At 51.1% G+C, this 15,808-nt stretch overlaps 1 protein-coding gene across 2 annotated transcripts in view; it reads left to right on the forward strand.

Moving 5' to 3' along the window:
• CNOT1 (CCR4-NOT transcription complex subunit 1) overlaps positions 1 to 15,808 on the forward strand; it is a 133,317-nt gene that overhangs the window by 10,695 nt on the left and 106,814 nt on the right. The gene's annotated exons all lie outside the window — the stretch shown is intronic.

Here is a 15,808-nt window from a genome sequence, read left to right on the forward strand (position 1 = left end):
AGGACCAGGTGGGAAGTAGGTGATCAGGTGACAGATGGGGTGAGTTGACGGGGAAGCAAGCTGACAGGGGGTGAGGTGAAGGGGGAAGAGAGGGCTGGAGCTGAGGGGGGTGAGGTAATGGGGGCAAGTTGTCAGGGGGCGAGAAGGGGTGAGTGACTGGAATGAGAGAGGGTGAGATTGGAGGGGTTGAGCTGATGGAGGGGAGGTGACAGGTGGAAAAAGGAGTGGGTGGGGAGAGGAGGCAGTTCTCATTATCACCATGATAAGCAGGCCTCCGTTCCTGGTGCCGGCCTCATGGCTTTCATCTCTCTGGCCACCACCGCTCACCAGCTCCCTGGTTCTCGGTCCCCGGCCGCCGCTGCTGCTCTTCTCAGTCCCCGGCCGCCGCTGCTGCTCTTCAGTCCCCGGCCGCCGCTGCTGCTCTTCTCAGTCCCCGGCCGCCGCTGCTGCTCTTCTCAGTCCCCGGCCGCCGCTGCTGCTCTTCTCAGTCCCCGGCCGCCGCTGCTGCTCTTCTCAGTCCCCGGCCGCCGCTGCTGCTCTTCTCAGTCCCCGGCCGCCGCTGCTGCTCTTCTCAGTCCCCGGCCGCCGCTGCTGCTCTTCTCAGTCCCCGGCCGCCGCTGCTGCTCTTCTCAGTCCCCGGCCGCCGCTGCTGCTCTTCTCAGTCCCGGCCGCCGCTGCTGCTCTTCTCAGTCCCCGGCCGCCGCTGCTGCTCTTCTCAGTCCCCGGCCGCCGCTGCTGCTCTTCTCAGTCCCCGGCCGCCGCTGCTGCTCTTCTCAGTCCCCGGCCGCCGCTGCTGCTCTTCTCAGTCCCCGGCCGCCGCTGCTGCTCTTCTCAGTCCCCGGCCGCCGCTGCTGCTCTTCTCAGTCCCCGGCCGCCGCTGCTGCTCTTCTCAGTCCCCGGCCGCCGCTGCTGCTCTTCTCAGTCCCCGGCCGCCGCTGCTGCTCTTCTCAGTCCCCGGCCGCCGCTGCTGCTCTTCTCAGTCCCCGGCCGCCGCTGCTGCTCTTCTCAGTCCCCGGCCGCCGCTGCTAGCTCTTCTCAGTCCCCGGCCGCCGCTGCTGCTCTTCTCAGTCCCCGGCCGCCGCTGCTGCTCTTCTCAGTCCCCGGCCGCCGCTGCTGCTCTTCTCAGTCCCCGGCCGCCGCTGCTGCTCTTCTCAGTCCCCGGCCGCCGCTGCTGCTCTTCTCCGTCCCCGGCCGCCGCTGCTGCTCTTCTCCGTCCCCGGCCGCCGCTGCTGCTCTTCTCCGTCCCCGGCCGCCGCTGCTGCTCTTCTCCGTCCCCGGCCGCCGCTGCTGCTCTTCCCCGTCCCCGGCCGCCGCTGCTGCTCTTCCCCGTCCCCGGCCGCCGCTGCTGCTCTTCCCCGTCCCCGGCCGCCGCTGCTGCTCTTCCCCGTCCCCGGCCGCCGCTGCTGCTCTTCTCAGTCCCCGGCTGCTGCTCCTTGGTCCTGTCTATTTTAATGGCAGAGGGAGCCAGGAGGAGGACGGAGCCGTGAGCTGACACTCATGAGCTCCGCAAAGGACCATGGGAGGAGCTGCGCGCTGCAGCCCTCCTGTGGTCATTTGGGACTTGGGCAAACTGCTGAGATCGCGGTGGCCCAGACATAGGGAGAGCGGCCGTTTTTAATGATTTATGGGAAGTGGCCCGGTTTCCCGGCACGCCAATCCGCCCCTGCACGCCACTCACCTCTTGCTACGTGAGCGGCATGTCAGCTCGGCAGGAGGCATGCTGATTGTAAGAGCTGACTGCCGTTCACGTAGCAAGAGGTGAGCGGCGTGTCAGCGCGACAGGGGGGGGGGGGGAGACAGCTTGAGCTGCGTGTATCATTATGCAGGGCGGGCGGGGAGAGACATATTATGCAGGGCGCAGGGTGGGACAATAAGGGCAGGGCGGAATTGAGCATGTTTTAAAGGGGCAGGGCGCAGCGCCCTGCAAAAGAAGCCTAACGGGGACACTAAGCACATTTATGCTATATAACCATCTTGTGACACCGGAGCGTCACACAATCAGCACATTTATGCTATATAACCCATCTTGTGACACCGGAGCGTCATACCATCAGCACATTTATGCTATAAAAACCATTCTGTGACACCTGAGCGTCACACTATCAGCACATTTATGCTATATAATCCATCCTGTGACACCTGAGCGTCACACCACCAGCACATTTATGCTATATAACCATCTTGTGACACCTGATTGTCACACCATCAGCACATTTATGCTATATAACCCATCTTGTGACACCTGAGCGTCACACCATCAGCACAATTATGCTATATAATCCATCTTGTGACACCCGAGTGTCACACCATCAGCACATATATGCTATATAATCCATCTTGTGACACCTGAGCGTCACACCATCAGCACATTTATGCTATATAACCCACCTTGTGACACCTGAGCGTCCCACCATCAGCACATTTATGCTATATAACCCCTCTTGTGACACCTGAGCGTCACACCATCAGCACATTTATGCTATATAACCATCTTGTGACACCTGAGAGTCACACCATCAGCACATTTATCCCACATCCCCTACATCACACCTTATGCCTCCAGCCCCTACATCACACATCATGCCTCGGTCACCTAAATCACACCTTATGCCTACATCACACATTATGCCTCCAGCCCCTACATCACACCTTATGCCTCCAGCCCCTACATCACACCTTATGCCTCATCCCCTACATCACATATCATGCCTCCATCCCCTACATCACACCTTATGCCTCCAGCCCCTACATCACACCTTATGCCTCCAGCCCCTACATCACACACATTGGGGTGTATTCAATGCCGTGGGTGAGCGGTGACAGTGAGCAGGGCTTTCTGCTCGCTGTCACCGCTCACCCTGTCAGTATTAAACTAACCCCCCTCATACGCCAATTCCCCCTTGCTCCGTTTTTTGAGTGAGGGGGAATCGGCGTGTGTGGCTGTAGAAGCTGCGAGACTTGTGGCTAATTACAGCGAGTTTGCTGCATTAGCTGAAGGTTTTGCTGTTTAGGGGATGGCGAGGATTTCCCCATAACGTTGAATAGTGCAACCGGCCGGCACAGCGGTTAAACAGCGAGGATCGCTGGTTTTCTGCGATCCTCGCTGTTTAACCCCCTCGTCGGCCGCTCGCAGTGGCATTGAATACCTGCCTACTCCTCCATCACCTATATCACTTATCAGGGGGTAAGGTGATGGAAGGAGAGAGGAGGGTGAGGTGATGAAATGAAGTCATGTGCTTTTCATGTGACACTGCCCTCCTGTCCCTTCTTTGCAGGTGGGAGGAGCAAGCGCCGCGCATGTGACTATATTCCGGCTGCTACTGCCTACCCGCCGGTGGGAAGACAGGGATGGGTAAGAGCAGCAGCAAACAGGGCAGCGCCTGTCACGGCTCCACCGCGGTGGCGGTGTGCTAAGCTGTAGGGCTCTCCTCCCAGCGCACCGTCCGCGACACCCCCCCAATCAGGGCCGGATTTAAATGCCTGACCGCTCATAGGCACTAAATTTTTTGCCACCCCCGACCTATTATAAGGCCCCCTGTTGTCAGAATGTGCATGGCTGCTCCTTAGCCTGGTGACTGCCTTCTCTACAAGACCCCACAAGGCATAAAGTGCAGATGGGATTGCACTTACCAGGTGTAAGGGGTGGCCGGCTGTGCGTGCAGAGTCCCTGTCCATGGCAAACATGCTGGTGCCGCTGCTCTCCCTTCTTGCTGCGTGGGGCGCCGGCTGCTTGATGGGGGGAAGATGGTGTTGGTGTCCCTGCTGTGCCTTCCTCCCGGGCCCGGTGGGCGGGAACTGATTCGGCACAGGCAGAGATGATGTCTTATTTTTTTTCCATGCATGGTCCACCCACCGGGCTACGATCGCGGCTTCTGGTGGTGCGCACAAAGTGTGTCCCCCAACTGTCAGCACAGGAGCTGGTGTCAGTAAGTCACTGCTCCTGCACTGTTTTTAAAAAAAAAAATTTAACAGTGGTAACAGCGCAGGAGCAGTGACTGTTACTGACACCAGCTCATGCGCTGATACCCACAGCGCTCAGCTATGCGGGGGGGGGGGGGGGAGCTGCGACTGCACTAAACTTTGAGGACGGAGGTATGCGGGGCAGATCGGGTGAGGGTGGGGGGGGGGGTTTGTAGCGGACGGTGCGCTGGGAGGAGAGATGCTCCCTGGAATAGCTGACAGCCGCTCACATAAGAGGAGGTGAGCGGCATGTCAGCGTGGCAGGGGGGAGGAGGGATGCTTGATGGAATAGCTGACAGCCGCTCACCATAGGAGGTGAGCGGCATGTCAGGCTGAGGGGGGAGTGACCACTTCACACGCTGTCGCGCTAGAAGCTGTCAGCGGGAGGAGACTTCTAGAGCGGCAGCAGCTATTAACTTGTAAAGGGCGCAGGGTGGGCAAAAACGGCAGGGTGGAAATCGGCGGCTTTTAAAGGGGCAGGGCGCAGCGCCCTGTAAAATAAGCCTAGCGGGAACACTACTCTGGGAACAGCGCAAGGCCCATGGTGTTGGTCCCTATAGTTAGTGACGGTCTGTGGACTACTGAGATTACAACTGTGTGGGCAGCACCTGAATCAGCATGGCAGTGCCCTCTGGTGCAGAGCAAGGCCCATTAGGACGTTTGTGACGTTAGGTGTGGCAGACCCCAACAGAGCTTACATCCAAATGTAACACTAGAGGTATGTGACGCTGACCTTAGGACCCAGCATCTGTGCCCGACCTCACTAATGCTGCTATGGCAGTGGGATGGGAGTTCTATTTCAGATGGGATGTTATGGGCAACCAATCAGATACGATCTATTATCTTCTGGAACAGGCATGTCCAAACTATGGCCCTCCAGCTGTTGTGAAACTACAAGTCCCATCATGCCATGCCACAGTTTTGCCATTAGGGAATGCTAAAACTATTGCAAGGCATGCTGATATGTGTCGTTTCCCAACAGGGACTATTATAGCATAATAATGGATTTAGACTGAGCAGTGCAGCAAGTGCATATGGAAGGGATGGAGACTGGAGAATTGGGGCCACGGGTCCCACTGTGTAACTTGTGGTTCCACCAGATTGTGTTACGCATTCAGTGCTAACAGAGGATCGTTCACAGCAGTCGCTGTCCCAGAGAAGCTTAGTCTATGGGGCTCATTCAACTCTGACTTAGTTATGACTGGTTGCGTGTGATAAATCGTGCTCCGGACACTGCTCCAAACTGCCATTTATGTGAAGACATGACTGCATTGGCTGGATCACCATTTATTTTGTTAAATAGGTAAAACGCATTGATACAATTTCCCCCTATATTTCCTGCCATATGGGCTTGTCAGCACCCAATTTATCTGGTGTGTGGGTGGTAAATGGTGTGTTCAGGGGAATCTAGTGCAGTGGTTCCCAACCTGTGGTACACGCGTACCCCTGGGGTACGCGTCCACACGCTTGGGGGTACGCCGCGGCCCGGCCTGTAATGGCGGCCTAGGCAGTCAGACAGGTCGCTGGAGGGGAGGAGAGTGCATTGCGCATCTCTAGTACCCCTCAGTGTGCTTTTCTGTGACTGGCCGCCCGTCCACCAATCAATCAGAGCTTGCGGGCCGACAGCCAATCAGGAGCCGGCCTGCAAACTTTGATTGGCGGGCAGCCCAGTCACAGTGAAGGGAAGGAGAGATACAGTGTGCTGTACTTTCCTTCCCTGAGAAAAGCAGCGCGGCAGCTACATGGCAGGTAGACACTGGACTGTCCTCTCCCCAGCAGCAGCGTTAATGGTGAGTGTGCTGCTGCTGGGAAACACTGTGGGGGGCATTGCTGACACTGTGGGGGTATACATATTGCTGGCACTGTGGGGGCATATTTATTGCTGGCACTGTGGGGGCATTGCTGGCACTGTGGGGCATACTTGTTGCTGGCACTGTGGGGCATTGCTGGCTCTGTGGGGCATACTTGTTGCTGGCACTGTGGTGTGTTGCTGGCACTGTGGGCATACTTGTTACTGGCACTGTGGGGCATACTTGTTACTGGCACTGTGGGGCGTACTTGTTGCTGGCACTGTGGGGCATACTTGTTGCTGGCACTGTGGGGCATACTTGTTGCTGGCACTGTGGGGCATACTTGTTGCTGGCACTGTGGGGCATACTTGTTGCTGGCACTGTGGGGCGTTGCTGGCACTGTGGGACATACTTGTTGCTGGCACTGTGGGGCGTTGCTGGCACTGTGGGGGTATACTTGTTGCTGGCACTGTAGGGGCATTGTTGGCACTGTGGGCGCATACCCAGTACCATGGGGTCATACCTGGCACCGTGGTGGCATTCCCGTTTCTGGCAATTTTCATCGCACACAAAAACAAAGGTGTTAGATTTTAGGAAGGCTGATTTTGTAGAGATGGGAAACTCTGTAAGGGATTCTTTGGCAGAATGGAAGAACTTGGAAGGAGTGCAGGATAAGTGGGACAAATTAAAAAGTGCAATTCTAAAAGCAACAGAACTTTGTGTCAAAAGAGTTAGGAAAAACACAAGAAAAAGAAAGCCATTGTGGTTTGCAAAAGAAATAGTATTGTGAAAGCATAAAAGTTGGCCTTTAAGAAATTTAAGCAGACGCAGAAGAATGAGTACAGAGGTGTATTTTGTTAGACAGAAGGAGGCTAAGAAGGTAATCAGATGTGCAAAAGCACAGGCTGAAGAGAAAATGGCCCAGTCAGTGGGTAAAGGGGGGAAAACTTTTTTTAGGTATATAAGTGAAAGGAGAAAAACAAAAAGTGGAATAATTAGACTGAAGACAGTGGAAGTTTTCTTGAGGGGGACAATGTAATAGCAGATAATATTAATAATTAATTCTGCTCAGTATTCACTGCTGAAAGAGAGGGGAAGGGGCCACAGTTAAGTTGCAAGTATAAAAAAGGGAGTAGGGAAGAAAACCAGCGCAGAGATTTCACAGAGACTTGCTTGTGAGCAGGAGTAGCGGGACACAGGTGCTGTGCTTTTAGTGGGCTCAAATAACTGCACTTACTTTCTAATCCCGACTCGCGTTCACATAACAGTTTCTTTGTACACCATGGGCGATAAGTATCACAGGCTTCTCAATATACAATAGGCAATGAAAACTTACATAAGCGTTCTGTCACGCATACACGTAACAGTTTCTTTAGGATCCACTGCACGGACTCCAAGATTGGAGATCAGGAAACCAAGTCACCCGCCGTCAGAAGTTCATGTACAGGTGCCGGTCCGTGGTCTGGAAGCAAGCATCCCCTTCAGCGTCTGCAGCGCCCGGGGGACTTTGCAACAACTTTGCTGGCTGCGGTGACACCTGTTGGTTTTAATTGTGTGTGAATACCCTGCTTGTGAAATAAAGTCGTTTGCAGTGATCTTGGAGTCTGTGCAGTGGATCCTAAAGAAACTGTTACGTGTATGCGTGACAGAACGCTTATGTAAGTTTTCATTGCCTATTGTATATTGAGAAGCCTGTGATACTTATCGCCCATGGTGTACAAAGAAACTGTTATGTGAATGCGAGTCGGGATTAGAAAGTGCGGTAATTTGAGCCCACTAGAAGCACAGCACCTGTGTCCCGATACTCCTGCTCACAAGCAAGTCTCTGTGAAATCTCTGTGCTGGTTTTCTTCCCTACTCACTTTTTTTGCTGAAAATTCCTGTGTATATTAGGAGGATCGATGGCCTCCTAAAGGAAAGAAAACCCAGCTGCAAATCAGAAAGCACCAGTTGCAAATTATATCTTTTGTATAAGTTGCAAGTATAGTCAGAAAACTGAGGGAGAGACAAGTACATTTACAGAGGAGAAAGTCCTCACAGAACTCTCAAAACTGAAAGTGGATAAATCAATGGGGCCAGATGGGATACATCCAAGGATACTAAAAGAGCTTAAAGGGGAGCAGTCACTAGCTACTGGAGTAATCCCAGGAGACTGGAAAACAGTGAATGTAGTCCCACTGCACAAAAGTTTAAGCAAGGAAGAGGTAAGCAACTATCGACCAGTGAGCCTTACATCAGTAGTAGGGAAATTGATGGAAACACTCTTAAAACAAAGAGTTGTAGAATATCTCAAAACCAGCAATTTACAGGATCCAAAACAGCATGGGTTTACTGGGGGAAGATCATGTCAAACAAATCTTATTGACTTTTTCTCCTTCATCCACTAGGTGGCACTGGAGATCTACAGTGGGGAATAGAGGGCGACCACTAGGAGCTTGGGCACTATAATAATTATAACAGTGTGGCTAGCTCCTCCCCTCTACTTCCCCCTGCCCGGCAGTCTTAGAATGTGCCCGGGGAGCTGGGTGCAACGTTTTACCCTCTAAGGGCAAATAGAAATTTTTATTATTTTTTTATTGATTTATTAAATATTTACATATGAGGACAGACAGGCAGCTTCTGCCGACTGCCTGTCTGCGTCGCGGGAGCTGCCGGAGGGGACCCCTGTGCCACTGCTTGCGGTCTGCGCGGGGTCCCCGGCTCCTGGGACCGCTGTCCCAGAGTGACTGGACGCCGCTGCGTGCGGCCGCGCCTCAGTCCGCACAGCCTCACCGCCGCCGGCCAGCAGGCAGGGTGAGTATATCCCGGCTCCCCGCTAGCAGGGGAGTCGGGTTTAACGGGCGGTATTGATAGCGCGTCTTTTTCTAAAAAGCGCGCCATAGACGGTGGGCGGAGCCTAGCGCGCGGGACGAGTTCCCAGGGTCCCCTGCGTTCCTCCTCACTGCCGGCGCCATTAACAGCTCCGGAGCTCTCCCCTGCCGCGTCCTGCCTCAGGGAGGTCTCATTATCCACCGCTGACCTCTACATCCCTGGGTCTGTGAGTAACACAGTGGGGTGATAGAGGTCTTTGCTAGAGAGCAAAGGCTGTGCTCAAATTATAGTCAGAGCCCTGCAGCGTTTTAACGCTGAGGGAAGTGCTGACTTGTGGGTGCTCCCTCTCTCTCTCCACTTGCTTTTTTCTAACTACTTTGAAATTTAACTGTAGTGTGTGTGATGGCTGGGGGTTCTTCAAAAAAGCTGACATGTAGAAGATGTCAGGCAAAATTCACCCCACAGGTGGAGGGAGCTGTACTGTGTGCAGAATGCACAGACACTCCAGTAACACCCCAGCAAGATGTCCCTGTTTGGGCTTCTCAATTAACACAAGTGATTTCGCATTTATCTGCTGAATTGTCAGCTTCTCATAGAGATAGACTGCTAGGTCCCAACAGGCCGAATTAACTTCGGCAGTGGAATCATTAACCAGGGCCCTTATCCCTAGGGATGCGGATCCTATAGCTCCGCCCATTTTGTCTAATGAGAGCCGTCTGCTCACAGATAGATTGGATGCATATGGGTCGGATGATGACATGCCTCCTCTGGAGGAGGGACAGTATCCTGACACTGACCCTATTGATATGTTACAAGTACCAGCCCCTGAGCCGGTTTCACAGGGATTAGAAGACCTTATTGCTAAGGTTAAGTCTACCTTAAAAGTAGACGACGATGCTGCTCTTCCAGGTCGCCCTCAAATATTTGGTAAGCGTCGCAGACAGGCGGCTGCCTTCCCAGTGTCTTAGGAATTAGACCAACATTTGAAGGATGCTTGGCTTCATCCAGATAGACGTTTTCAGGCCTCCAACAAATTCTTAACTGCATACCCTTTTCCTGCAGACAGTAGAAAATTATGCGAGACTCCACCTTCAGTGGACCCATGGGTTTCCTGTCTGTCTAAGAAAACAGTCCTGCCTATCCCGGGAACATCCTCGTTGAAGGAGACTTCTGACAAGAAGCTGGAAGCCACCCTTAAGAACATCTACACGGCTGCGGGTTTGGTTCAACGTCCTGCACAAGTGGGATGCTGGGTGAACAAAGCGATGGAGGCCTGGGCAACCCAGATTTATGAGAATCTCGGTAACGATCCAGCGGCAGGTGAGTTAGTGGCTTTAGCGGACCACATAAAAGAAGCCGCTGCTTACCTTGTAGAGGCTTCTTCAGATGTGTGTATATTGGCATCCCGCATCTCCGCTCTGTCCATTTCGGCTCGCAGAGCCCTCTGGCTACGCCAATGGCAGGCAGATGCGGAATCCAAAAGAGCAGTGGAGGCTCTGCCCTTTCAGGGGGAGTGTTTGTTTGGGCCGGAGCTGGACAAGATGATTTCCCAGGCCACGGGGGGGGGGGGAAATCATCTTTCTTACCTTCTGCAGCCCCTCCTCCTAGGAGGCCCTTTCAGGGACCGTCCTTTCGATCCTTTCGCCCTACGGCAAGATTCCGGGGGCGTGCCAGAGTTGGCCTTTCTAGTGGCAGAGGATACAGAGGTCGGGGAAGAGGTGTCGCTTCCACAGCACACCAGGACGCCAAACCGGCCCCAAAACCCTCTTCATGACACACCTCAGCCCCACTTAGGGGACACCAGGGTGGGGGCGCGGCTGCGCCTCTATCATCAGGTCTGGTGTCTCTCCAGTCAGGATGCTTGGGTCACAGAATCTGTGACCTACGGATGCAAAATAGATTTTCAAAAGAAGCCTCCAAACCGTTTTTTCACAACCGGTTTGGCAGCTTCTCTCGACAAAGGTGCAACCCTTTTGCAGGCAGTTCAAAAGCTCTGTCGGATGGGAGTAATTATTCCGGTTCCCTTGGAACAAAGAACACAGGGCTTTTATTCTACCCTTTTCCTCGTGCCGAAGCCGGACGGCTCCACACGACCCATTCTGAACCTAAAACATCTCAACCCCTACCTGAGAGTGGTAAAGTTCAGAATGGAATCTTTACAATCAGTCATAGCAGGTTTAGAGCCGGAAGAGTTCTTGGTGTCTCTAGACATCAAGGATGCTTACCTGCACATACCAATTTGGCCGCCTCATCAGGCGTTTCTAAGATTCGCCATCAGAGACAACCACTTCCAATTTCAAGCGCTACCGTTCGGGCTGTCATCGGCACCCCAGATCTTCACAAAGATCATGGCCGTTCTGATGCAGCTCCTCAGATCCCAAGGGATCACGGTAGTGCCATATCTCGACGACCTTCTTCTGAAGGCGCCATCTGCAGACATCCTTCTATCCAACATCAGTCGCACACAGGAGATACTGATACAGCACGGCTGGATGCTCAACTATCAAAAATCTCAACTCCAACCCTCACAGAGGTTACTGTTTCTAGGAATGATACTGGATACGGTACAACAGAAGATCTACTTACCAGAGGACAAGATTACTTCTCTTCAACTCTTGGTTCGGTCAGTGCTACAACACAGACAGGTCACAGTGTTTCTGTGCATCCGCCTGTTGGGAAAAATGGTAGCAACATTCGAAGCGGTCCAGTACGGTCGGTTCCGTTCAAGACCATTCCAGCTCTGCCTACTCCGTCAGTGGTCAGGTTCTCATCTCACACGCCATCGGAGAATCACTCTATCTCCTCGGGCGCGCCTCTCATTGACGTGGTGGCTCACCTCCCGAAATCTTCTTCAGGGGAAGCGATTCGGAATATGGGACTGGACGGTTCTCACCACGGATGCCAGTCTCCGCGGTTGGGGAGCAGTCATGCTCGAACATCAATTCCAAGGTCTGTGGTCTCCACTGGAAGCCTTACTCCCGATAAACATTCTGGAACTCAGAGCAATATACAATGCTCTGCTGGAAGCCTCGGATCTTCTTCGGAGCAAAGCAGTCAGAGTACAATCCGACAATGCTACAGCAGTAGCATATGTAAACAAACAGGGAGGAACACGCAGTCACGCCGCAATGAAGGAGGTCAGCCGAATATTACTCTGGGCGCAGGATCACCTCCAAGCAATCTCAGCAGTATTCATCCCGGGAGTAGAGAACTGGGAAGCCGACTATCTCAGTCGACACGACATTCACCAGGGAGAATGGAAGCTTCATCAACAGGTCTTCCAGAGACTCGTACATCGGTGGGGATGCCCTCAGATAGACCTGATGGCCTCCCGCAACAACCATCGGCTTCCGAGATATTGTGCACGGACGCGGGATCCAGCAGCGGAAGGGATAGATGCGCTGACGATGCCCTGGCGTTACCAGTTTGTTTACATCTTCCCGGCATTTCCAATGTTACCACGAATTCTGCAACGCATTCGCAGAGAATCAGTCACAGTGCTTCTAATAGCACCGGACTGGCCTCGCAGGTCGTGGTACACCACGCTCACAGCTCTACTAGTAGACGAACCATGGCCTCTACCGCTGCAGCACGACCTGCTGTCACAAGGTCCCTTCGTCCATCCGGACTTACAGCGGCTTCATTTGATGGCCTGGCTACTGAGAGGACAATCCTAAGAAGAGCTGGGATTCCTTCAGCAGTGATTCCTACTATGTTAAGAGCTAGGAAGGAAGGCACCTCCATTCATTACCATCGTATATGGAGGGCGTACATTTCATGGTGTGAGTCGTAGCGTATCACCAAGATATTTCAAATTGGCGCGTCTTCTACTCTTCCTCCAGGCGGGCCTTACTGCAGGTTTACGCCTGGGATCCCTGAAAGTCCAAGTCTCTGCTCTTTCCATTTATTTTCAGAGAAAATTAGCCCTGCTGCCACAGGTGCAAACTTTCTTTCAGGGAGTATGAGGTTTGTGTCAGCGCCTGCTGTTTAAGTAATTAATATACACGGTTCTCTTAAGAAATATATATAAATTTAATTAGAATAAAAAATATAAGTATAACAAAATACAATTCATATAATTATACACATATAATAAAAATAATTAAAAAAAAGATTATTAAAAAATATCTCGTAATTGTGAATCAATTAGCAGCAATAAACTTTTTTTCCCTTTTTAAGGAGGTATAATAAGCGACAGTCCTGTAATAAGGTAAATGAATGCTGATATTAATATTACCATCCCATGGCGCAAGTTGTTGTATTGGCCAGTTCGATAACTTGTGACGCTTTGAGGTTCTGTTTGCCTTATAATTTCAAAGGCTCAAGGGTCCTGAATCGACAGTCCTGATTTCCTTCTCCTTGGAGCAATTAGGGATAATTAGAAACCCAAGATGTTTTGAAGTGTCCAGGAATAATTTTTGAAGGTGGACGTCACAGGAATAAAAAGATGAACCAGGTCACTTGTGTAATAAAGGATGGATCAGCAATATGTGGATCGCTCAACGCGTTTCTCCGGAACCTCCGGCTTCCTCAGGAGCAAGTGTGATTGTGGGACAGTTTGTCCTGGGTTTATATACCAGCAAGGCTAATTGATTTCACTGATTCACATGTGTTCATATTAAAAACAATAAACTAATATAGCAAGAGAACCGTGTACAATATGGCAAGCGAACAGTGTTGAGAATTCAACCTCCCTTCCGGACACCTACATCACCATGGGATCTCGATCTAGTCCTCTCGTTTCTACAGTCTCCGCTGTTTGAACCGTTAGAAGTAGTGGAGTTAAAATACCTAACATGGAAGACAGTTCTTCTGCTGGCCTTAGCCTCAGCTAGGCGGGTTTCAGATTTGAGCGCATTATCATGTCGCCCACCATTTCTTATTTTTCACGAAGACAGAGCAGAGTTACGGACAAAGGCGTCTTTCCTACCAAAAGTGGTGTCCTCTTTCCACATAAACCAGCCCATTGTGGTTCCTGCGTTTACAGAGGATTCCAGTGATTCTAAATACCTGGATGTGGTACGGGCCCTCAGAATCTACATTTCCAGAACAGCTTCTGTGAGAGACCGATTCTCTATTTGTACTTTATGACATCTCAAAAAGAGGTTGGCCTGCCTCCAAACAGGCTTTGGCCAGATGGATTCGCCTTACAATCAGACAGGCATATGTGACGGCATCACAGGTGCCTCCTTCGCCTATTACGGCACACTCCACACGCTCAGTAGGTCCTTCGTGGGCGGCTGCCCGAGGGGTCTCGGTTCTTCAATTGTGTAGGGCCGCCACTTGGTCCGGACAAAGAACCTTTATCAAATTTTATCGATTTGATACTTTTGCGGCCCAAGCTTCACAGTTTGGCCGCGCAGTGTTGGAAGGATCTCAGCGCCGTCCCGCCCGTAATGGGAGCTCTGGGACGTCCCCACTGTAGATCTCCAGTGCCACCTAGTGGATGAAGGAGAAAAAGGGATTTGTGTACTTACTGTTAAATCCTTTTCTCCGATTCCACAGGTGGCACTGGACGCCCTCCCGGCGCTGCTCTTCCTTCAGTTCAGATATACAGGACAGTTATTACAGGGTAATTCAGGTTGTTAGTGAAAACCCCTGGTCACTTCAGTTGTTTGGTTGACTCTGTTTGAAAGTAATTTCTATTTCTTCTTTCCTACAGTTTCTAGTGTGCATGTTTTACGTGTAATGGTTACCCTCCTCTCGGAAGTATGTTGCATCTTCCAGCCTCCTCCGGGCACAATTCTTTAGACTGCCGGGCAGGGGGAAGTAGAGGGGAGGAGCTAGCCACACTGTTATAATTATTATAGTGCCCAAGCTCCCAGTGGTTGCCCTCTATTCCCCACTGTAGATCTCCAGTGCCACCTGTGGAATCGGAGAAAAGGATTTAACAGTAAGTACACAAATCCCTTTTTTGACTGGATGACTAAAGTAATAGATCAAGATGGGGCTGTAGATCTAGCTTATCTAGACTTTAGTAACGCTTTTGACACTGTCCCACATCAGACTGTTAAATAAACTTGAAAGCTTGGGATTGGATTCTAAGATAGTTGATTGGATAAGAGCATGGTTGTAGTAAACGGAGTACAGTCAAAGGAGGGAAAGGTTACAAGTGGAGTACCCCAGGGATCTGTACTTGGACCGGTGCTTTTTAATATCTTTATTGGTGATATTGCAAATGGAATTGAGGGTAAAATGTGCCTTTTTGCAGATGACACAAAGGTATGCAACAGGGTAGACACACCAGGAGGGGTAAAACAAATGATTGAGGATCTAGGTAGATTAGAGAAATGGTCAAGAGAATGGCAACTACGGTTTAATGCCAAAAAATGCAAAATCATGCACTTGGGTCTCAGAAATCCAAAGACTTAATATAGTATAAATGGCACTATAATGGAAACTAAGGAAGAGAGCGATCTATTTGTCACTATTTCAGCGGACTTAAAAGCAGGTAGGCAATGTAACAAAGCAATGAAGAAGGCAAGTCAGATGCTTGGTTGCATAGGGAGAGGTATCAGCAGTAGAAAGAAAGAAGTAATAATGCCACTGTATAGGTCATTGGTACGACCTCACCTAGAGTATTGTGTTCAGTTCTGGAGGCCATATCTCCAGATGGATATAAATACATTAGAGACTGTACAAATAAGAGCAACTAAAATGGTGCATGGCCTACATCACAAAACGTACCAGGAAAGACTAAAAGATCTTAATATGTATACTTTAGAGCAGAGAAGGGAAAGGGGGGACATGATAGAAACTTTCAAATATATCAAGGGGTTTAACAAGGTACAGGTGGGAGACATTCTTCACAGGAAGAGGAGCAACAGAACACGAGGACATGCACTGAAACTAGAGGGAGGAAGATTCAGGGGAAATGTGAGGAAGAATTTTTTCACAGAAAGAGTAGTAGATAAGTGGAATAGCCTCCCAACAGAGGTGGTAGACGCAAATACAGTAGTACAATTTAAACATGCTTGGGATAAGCATATTGATATCCTTACAAAAAATAAGGATCAAATATGGTTTGAGGTAAAATGTTTAAAAAAAGGGGCAGACTAGATGGGCCAAGTGGTTCTTATCTGCCGTCAAATTCTATGTTTCTATGTGTCCAGCCTCTTCACCAGCTGGTAGGTGCACTATGTATATTAATGGTGTGGGTGGGGAGGGGCCAGAGCCTTAATGGGGAAGCGCTTATGGAGTGGCCTGTAGTGTCCTGTACATGCTGCTGCAGCTGTCAGTGAGTGCTT

Source organism: Crinia signifera, unplaced genomic scaffold (assembly GCF_055691185.1).
Source record: "Crinia signifera unplaced genomic scaffold, ASM5569118v1 HAP2_SCAFFOLD_100, whole genome shotgun sequence".
NCBI lineage: Eukaryota > Metazoa > Chordata > Amphibia > Anura > Myobatrachidae > Crinia > Crinia signifera.